This window comes from Manis javanica, chromosome 16 (assembly GCF_040802235.1).
Source record: "Manis javanica isolate MJ-LG chromosome 16, MJ_LKY, whole genome shotgun sequence".
Lineage (NCBI taxonomy): Eukaryota > Metazoa > Chordata > Mammalia > Pholidota > Manidae > Manis > Manis javanica.
Genome location: NC_133171.1, coordinates 64,633,549 through 64,642,012, shown reverse-complemented (window position 1 = coordinate 64,642,012; position 8,464 = coordinate 64,633,549).

Below are 8,464 nucleotides of genomic sequence, written 5' to 3'. Positions count from 1 at the left end.
TAACAGCCCCACATACCGTAGAGGGGATCCTCAAGCATCCTCCAGGAAAAAGGATGACTAATGCAAGACTCACCCACTACCAAGGGCTTCTACTAGATTGTCCACAAATCACCTTCTCTGACCTGGTAACCCTAAATCCTGCCACCCTTCTGCCAGACCCAGATTCGACAACCCGCATCCATGACTGTAGAGACATCCTTTCCAAAATTATCCAGGTGTGAGCAAACCTGAAAGACACACCGTTACCAAGCTGTGAGCTGAATTGGTATACGGATGGGAGCAGTTTTGTGCAGGAGGGGGTCAGGAGAGCAGGGACAGCAATAGTAACCCACGAAGGGGAAGTTGTCTGGAGCGCAGCTCTGCCCCCTGGCACCTCAGCACAGAAGGCAGAACTTATTGCTCTTGCTGAGGCTCTGGAAAGAGCAGAAGGCAAGTGGGCCAACATTTACACAGACAGCAGATATGCCTTTGGCACTGTCCATGTCCACGGTGCCATCTACCGAGAAAGAGGATTCCGTTCCGCAGAAGGGAAGGGATTGAGGAATCTGCAAGAAGTCCAAAGACTACTAGCTGCTGTCGAAAAACCCAAAGCGGTAGCAGTTATACATGTACCGGGCCACCAATCAAAGAAGACACCTGGAGCCATCGGCAACAGCCATGTTGATGCAGAAGCTAAGAGAGCAGTCCTCTCGGACTCCCTTGTACTTGCAGCCCTTGAAATACCCATACCTGAACTGCCCACCTTGCCACCCAAACCTGAGTATTCCCCCCAGGATCTTGAGTGGATTAAGAAACAAGTCTCGGGGAAAGTGTTTGGGGAGAGAAATTGGAGTAGGGACCAAGAAGGTAGGTTGATCCTGCCAGAAGCATTGGGGCAGTACATGCTTGCTAATCTGCACAAGTCCACCCATCTAGGCTGGAAAAAGCTGCTCAGCCTTTTCCAGTCTGCGCAGTTGATGTTTCCCCACCAGAATGAGGCAGCTCGTCAGATCACGAAAGAATGCAGTAGCTGTACAATGCTAAGACCAGCCCCAAGAGGGCTGCACCCGGCAGGTACCCGGGAAAGGGGGAGGGCTCCAGGGAGGAATTGGGAAATAGACTGCACCGAAATAAAACGAGGGAAGTATGGATACAAGTATTTGCTGGTTATGGTAGATACTTTCTCTGGGTGGGTGGAGGCCTTTCCAACCAAGCATGAGACTAGCCAGGTAGTAGCAAAAAAGATTAATTGAGGAAATCATCCCCAGATATGGAGTCCCTGAAGCAATAGGTTCCGATAACGGCCTGGCTTTCATTAGCAAAGTCCTGCAAGGACTAGCCCTAGCTTTGGGAGTAGATTGGAAGTTACATTGTGCTTATAACCCACAAAGCTCTGAGCAGGTAGAAAGAATGAATCGGACCCTGAAGGAGACCCTTTCTAAATTAGTATTGGAGACTGGCGGGGACTGGGTGACCCTCTTTCCCTTAGCAATCTTCTGCACTCGGAACTCCCCCTATGTACATAGTTTAACTCCATTTGAGATAATGTACAGGGCTTCTCCACCCATAACCCGGCGAGTGCAGCTTCCCGGTGCAGAGGACCCATCCTCTGACTATCTGAAGGTGTTGCAAGCTCTTGCTAAAGTGCAGCAGGAAATCTGGCCCCTGGTCAGAGCGTATTATGAGGGCGGGAAAATTCTGAGCCCGGAATATGGCATAGTCCCAGGGGATATGGTGTGGGTCAAGAGACACCAAGTGAGGACTCTTGAGCCCAGGTGGAAGGGACCTTACGTTGTATTGTTTACCACCCCCACTGCTCTCAAGGTTGATGGTATCGCTCCATGGGTGCACCACACCCACGTTCGGAAGGTCCTGCCTCATAAGGATCCAGGGGCCCGCAAGGAGGAATGGAAGGTGCAGCAGCATCCTGCGAATCCCCTGAAACTACACCTAAGCCAAAGATGAAAGGGATCCTGCTAGTAAGCTCCTTAGTATGGACCTTTACGGGAGCCACATCTGTGGAGATCAGAGGCACCAACCCCCATCAACCTTATTGGCAGACATGGATCCTGATGGATGGACAAAGTGGTAAAACCCTCAACGAAACCACACACACAGCCCCACTAAACACATGGTGGCCAGACTTACACTTCAACCTCAGGGAGCTTTTCAGACTTATGCAGGGGAGGGAACACAATTATCATGTCCTGCAAAAACGGGCACTTATTGACACTGCTCAAGGACGAGCACAAGGGTTTTGGGCCTGCACAGGCAATCTAAGTAATAACTGGAAAACCTGTGGGGGCCTAGAAAGTGTCTACTGCAAAAGCTGGAGTTGTGTAACCTCTAATGATGGGCCCCAGAAGTGGGCGGTCGGAAATCGAGATTTAGTTAAATTCACCCTCAGAGACCCTGACAACAGGGTACCCCAAGTGCGAGTGCAATTCAACCAAGAACGGGCTAAAAAAGTCCTGGATATTTGGGATAACTTGGGTTTTCAGCTTGATATGGGCCAGTTTGCCTGGGTCGGCCCTTACCCAAGTGGACTTTTAACCATTAAACTAGTTGTCCGTACAAAAACAGCTCCTATAGGTCCAAATCAGGCATTAGCTCCCCCTGCCCCTACTAAAAACCCTAAACCCCAGAAACCTTCAATCCAGGACAAGAGCCTGGGCCAAAAAGATGAGAAAATGTCGACCGGAACGCTTGCCCTCGAGCCCACAAGAAGACTGAGTCCATCGACCTCTGGGTTATGGGCCCAGCACACTCCCTCCGGGTTAGATAATCTCATGTGGGAAATGGTACTGGCAATAGTAGAGACTCTTAACCACACCATTTCCTCCCTCACTGATCCCTGTTGGCTATGCTACCCAGGTTCACCCCCCTTCCATGAAGCAATCGGGATAAATGGCTCCTACACTATCAATAACTCCCATCCCACTTACTGGGACGGGAAACCGTGGGGACTTATGATTGCTCAAGTCTCTATTGCCGGTACATGTGTAGGCACAGTCCTGACGGCTCAGAGCCAGTTATGCTGCTCCTATAATAGCACCCCGTGGGAGCAGGGAAAGTGGATTATACCCTCCTCGGGTTGGTGGCTCTGTTCAAAGACAGGCCTCACCCTGGCCCTATCCACCTCTGTGTTCAATGCTAATAATGAGTTTTGTGTACTTGTGGCCATTCTACCTCGCTTAATATATCATTCTCATGAATCACTCCTTTCCTTTTGGGAAGAAGTACCGAGCCCCCACTGGAGAAAGAGGGAGCCTGTTACTGCCCTGACCATTGGGGCCCTCTTCTCCCTAGGGCTAGCAGGGGCAGGCACTGGAGTCGCAGCCCTTGTAATTCGGGAACAGGGGCTTACAGCCCTGAGGCTGGCAATCAATAGGGACCTAGAACAACTCTGACAGACAATGTCAGACCTGGAGCAATCCCTCACTTCCTTGTCAGAGGTGGTCCTACAAAACCGAAGAGGCCTGGACCTCCTGTTCTTAAGAGAAGGTGGGCTGTGCGCAGCCTTAAAGGAAGAGTGCTGTTTCTATGTAGACAAAACTGGTGCAGTCAGGGAGTCCCTGGCCAAGCTAAAAAAAGATCTAGAGAGGCGGTGTAAGGAATATGAAAGCAGCGAAGGCTGGTTTGAGTCTTGGTTCAAACACAAGCCATGGTTTGCTACCCTCCTCTTGGCCGTTGCGGGGCCACTGGTCATCCTGCTGTTGTTGCTTACAATCGGTCCATGCATAGTAAACAGGCTGCTTAGGTTTGTATGGGAAAGGTTTGACACCGTCCAACTCCTGGTCCTTCACCAAAAATATCAGGCCCTAGATACCGCTGCAGAAGATTCCTTAGTCTGATCAATAAAAGGGGGGAAATGTAAAGGAGGGCAGAGAGCATCAAGAATCAGGAAAGAGGACTGATAACGTTTAACCTAGCTGCCTGGAGCAGGAGCCACCCAGTTTTGAGTAAACTACCTGAGGCTAAGCTTAGAAATGCGCCTGCTTTAAGTTAGATAACTAGAAGTGGGCAACAGCCTGGGGGCGTAATCAGTGATAAGTCACATAGACATGCTTGAATGCAAGAGATAACAATGGAAGCGGTTAGGCAACTAACGCGTTCCCTAAAAGGTTACAATGCTTCCCATTGGTTACAATATAGAGTGTGTTTTAAAATTATTGGTTGTAGAAATGCACGGGCTTCGGTGTAACAGCTGTGAAAATCCTATATAAACAATACCTAAAGTTGCCTGGGGGTCGGCAGCTTGGACTCTGGCCTGCGTGTCAGGGGAGGTGCTGTCGACCCCAGCTTGCTGGCTGAATAAAGACTTTGCTTGTACTTACATCTCCATGCCTGTGTGCTTCGTTCTCTCGGGAAATCCCTGGGTTCCTGGACCCTAACACCCCTTGGCTGGACCTAGCTGGGAACTGGAAGGTAGCACCCATGTGTGGTCCACTGTGACTGGACCCCTGGATCACCAGGAAGGTGGAGAATAGGTCTGGAGGGGCAAAGGAAGAACTCTGGGACAAATTCTTAAGAAAATTGTAAGTTTCTCAAAGGGCACAGACCATTTCCTAAGTCCCTAGCTTGGTAGAGTTAGACAAGACTATAGAAATATTTCTCATCTATAAATGGGGAGCATAATAGTATGACAGTAATGAGGCCATAGCCACTGAGGGAGGGCCAGCCTGAAAAACAGAAAAGATACTAGAAGAGGTTTACACTGATGAACATGGTTCAAAGGTGTGTGGGTGATTAGGAGCCACTCTCCCTAATTCCCCTTCCTAGGGGCAGAGCCTTCATTCTAGCAGCTGCTACCTCAGAAGAGCTGACTCAGGAAAGTAGCAGGGAGTATAGGAATCAGCCCACCCTAGCCAGTCTGCCCCAGGTACCTTTCACCAGTTCCTCTTAGTTTGCTGTTCTTGGCAACACCTTTGTCTCCATTCTGTTGTAATTGCCCAAGAGGTGGCCCCTACTACCCCAAAAGTTGCTCAGCACCTGTGTGGGTAAAACTGCAACATTTCCAGAATATCTTGCCTGGCCTTTAGTACATCTGCATATCAATAAGGCATTCAGAGGTGGAAAGAAGTATGGCTTTAGTGCATTTGCATCATTCCTCAGGGGTGGAGAGAAGTTCCTCTCCATATCAATAGGTAATTACCTGGGCAAGGAGGGCTTACTTGTATCCAAGAGGTGCGGGGAGGGCCTGTTTTGCTTCTGCTGGAGTAGGAGTTTGTAAGCAATAAACGGATTTTAAACTTTATTTCTCCCTTTGATTGATTTCAGTTTTTAGAGGTATTTTGCCCCAGGATTTCCTTTCACTGGACTTGCAACCTGTTTGCCCAACCCACTCTTCATCTGGGGGCCACCTGAGGAGGAACAGAAACAAACAAAGGGCACCTTCTCCCTCGTGGAGCACCACTGCCCCCTCCCACTTCCTGCTCTTCTTTAACTGATCCTTCAGACTCCAGTGCTGAGCATCTGGGCTGCAGGCAGCTCCCTCTAGAGGCAGAGAGTTGGGTCTCCAAAGAAAGCCTAGTGGTTGATAAACAAGGCTGGTTCCTCCTGCCCTGTAAGTGCCTGTAAGTCTGGGGAAAGGAAATCTTGGGGCAAAATACCTCTAAAAATTGAACTGTCAAAAGGGGAAATGAAATTTTAAATCTGTTTATTGCTTACAAATGGTAGTCTGGGGCCTTCTCTCTTTCCTGCTCCAGCAGAAGCAAAACCGGCCCTCCCCCTCACCTCTCAGGTATAGATAAGCCCTCCAGTTACTCAGGTAGTTATCCATTGATATGGAGATGAACTTCTCTTCACCCCTGAGGAATGATGCAAATGCACTAAAGCCAGACTTCTTTCTACCTCTGAATACCTATTGATATGCAGATGTACTAAAGCCAGGTGAGATATGCTGGAAATATTACAATTTTACTCAGTGCTCCAGTCCTGTGCCTGTGCATCTAGGAACGTAGAAGCAGGAGTGGAGGTAGGAAGGAGTTGGTAAGGCTTGAGGTGGGAGGGAAAGAAGGAACCAGAGCCCTAAGTTAATGGATTGACCCACATCATGTTTGCTTTATGCACATTTCTAGAATCAGGAGGCTGAGATATACAGGATTGTAATTCTCCCTAAATCCAATTTCAGTGGTCCCAATGACAACAGGTATATAGGGGTGGGGAGAAACAGGAAGGACTCTTAAGTCACCAGCATCCAGAAGTAAGGCCAAGGCCCCTTATTGGTGCCATGCAGTCGTGGGCTGGTGCTTTCTGACTCATATAAGTGGATGCAGTTTTAGACATCCTCTCTCCAGCCCTCCAACAAGGCCATTTGTCCATCCAGTGAAGAAGCAAACCTTGTTACTTTCCAATCACCTGCTTTTTTAAAATAGCTCTTTAAAAAAAACACATTATGAAGGTGTGATTGATATACAAAAAGCTGTAGATATTTAATGTGATGAGTTATCATGTTATCAGATTTAATCTAATGAGTTGTAAATCTACATCCATGACCATCACCACAGTCTATGCCATTATGTATCCATCACTCCAAAAGTTTCCTCTCCACTCTCCTTTTTATTACTGCTGTGAGGAAATGTTACCTGATATTTAGCTGAATAATCAAAAACTGTCTAATGCAATGTTCACATCCAAATAAACTTCTCTATGTCATTAAGTGGATTAAGAAAATTACAAGCATCAGATATCTTGAACTTATCCTTGAAAGTTAAAATGAGACTTGATGTCAATAGCAGGGGCCTCTGAGGAAGCTATTGCTTTTGAGATTGTTAAGTACTTAATAACTAACCTTCACTTATAAAGACAAGAGAGATTTAGCAAACACGTACATATCCTGGTACTATGTATTTTAAATTGAATCCATACTTATTTTGTATGTTTTCATTTTTTAAAATGTGTTTCTAAGTCTGTTTGGTTAGGACAAAAATTTCTAAGTAATATTGAAAGGTTTGGGATTTCTTGTTATGTCCACCTCAAGACATGGATGTTTATTATAGGAAATGGTATTTGTTAGAGTGCTTGTGGTAGAAAATTATGATCTTTGGGTCAAGCTGTAATCTGTTTGCCACAGAGGTTTGGTCTAATTCCCCAATCATTTAATGACTTGCCTGCTGATTATCAGCTTTGAAAGGAAAGGAGCGACACACAGCAGCAATTCACCGGAGAGTTCCGCTTTATTAGGGAAAGGTGCTGGGTTATATAGGAAGGGGCATAGGGTGATCGTGGTGTTACTTCTATGGGGCTGGTGGCTGTTGGCTAGGTGCTGGGATTGGGAGGGGGGCAAGAGGTGATTGGGCTTCAGGTAGCACCGGCGGGAACCGAGGACCCCGAAAAGAAGCCAGAAGTTTGCCATCTTACTGGTGGGGACCCTTCATTCCCCCCTTTCTCTTCTATGGGTTTGTGGACGTTGCTTTCTCTCTGACTGCTTCTTGCTGAACAGGGGTGGAGAAGGGAGTGAGGGTTTGAGGATTGGGAGGAAAGGATTGATAGGACTCCCCACAGTAAGGATGAGTAGATGTGGACTTCTTTAGGTTGGAAATCAATGAAGGTTCCCTGTAACCATAGGTTGAGGACCTGTTGATTCCAATGGTGCCAAGAGGATATGGGTGTCAGGAGCCAGGCGTCTGCGGCCATTGTTTCCAGGAACAGTTTCCAGTGGAGAGAGGGGTCCATCTCAGCATGTGGTGAGGAGGTCCGTGAGGGTGAGGGATCTTCTGTGGTCAGAAGCTGGTAGTTCCTGAGTAAAAGCTGGTTGAAAGCTTGATTAGAGATTTTTCCGACTTGGAATTTGATGAACTTTATTATACAGAGTAAGAAGAGACAGACGAGAAGAATGACTATTATGGGGCCTGCAATGAGCCAGAGCCAGGTGAGGAGGGGGTTTGTTAGTATTGAAGAGAATGGGTTGGAATTGGAAACAGAGTGGAGAATGGAGGCAAGGTCGGTGAGTTTGGTGATGTCAGTTTCTACAATGCCGGATTTGTTGATGTAATAGCAGCACTCTTCCTGGAGGAAGATGCAGGTGCCGCCCTTCTCGGCTGTAAGCAAATCTAGGGCCCGCCGGTTTTGAAGGGTGACTTTAGCTAGCGAAGTGACCTGTCTTTGGAGAGAGGCTAGGGAATCGGCAGTGGATGTCAGGGCTCCCTCAAGTTTGGCGTCGAGATCTCTAACTGCCCATAGAGAGTGACCCAAGGCTCCTCCCGAAAACCCCACCCCAATGGCTGAGGTGATCAAAGAGATACCTACCATGATGGGAAGGAAAGCAGCCCTTTTTGTGCGCAAGTGCAAGGGAGGTTGGAGCTCAAGGAATTCTGCCATGCTGTAAAGTGTAAGCTGTGGGATTAGGGTGATGAGAATGCAGGGTGTATCAGAGTTGAGAGGCAGTGAGTTGAAAAGACTGCCATTACACCAAAAGAAGTGTCCCGGTTGTGCAAAAGTCTTAGAGCCGGAGGTAGGGGTGTAGATAGAGAGGCAGTGAAGT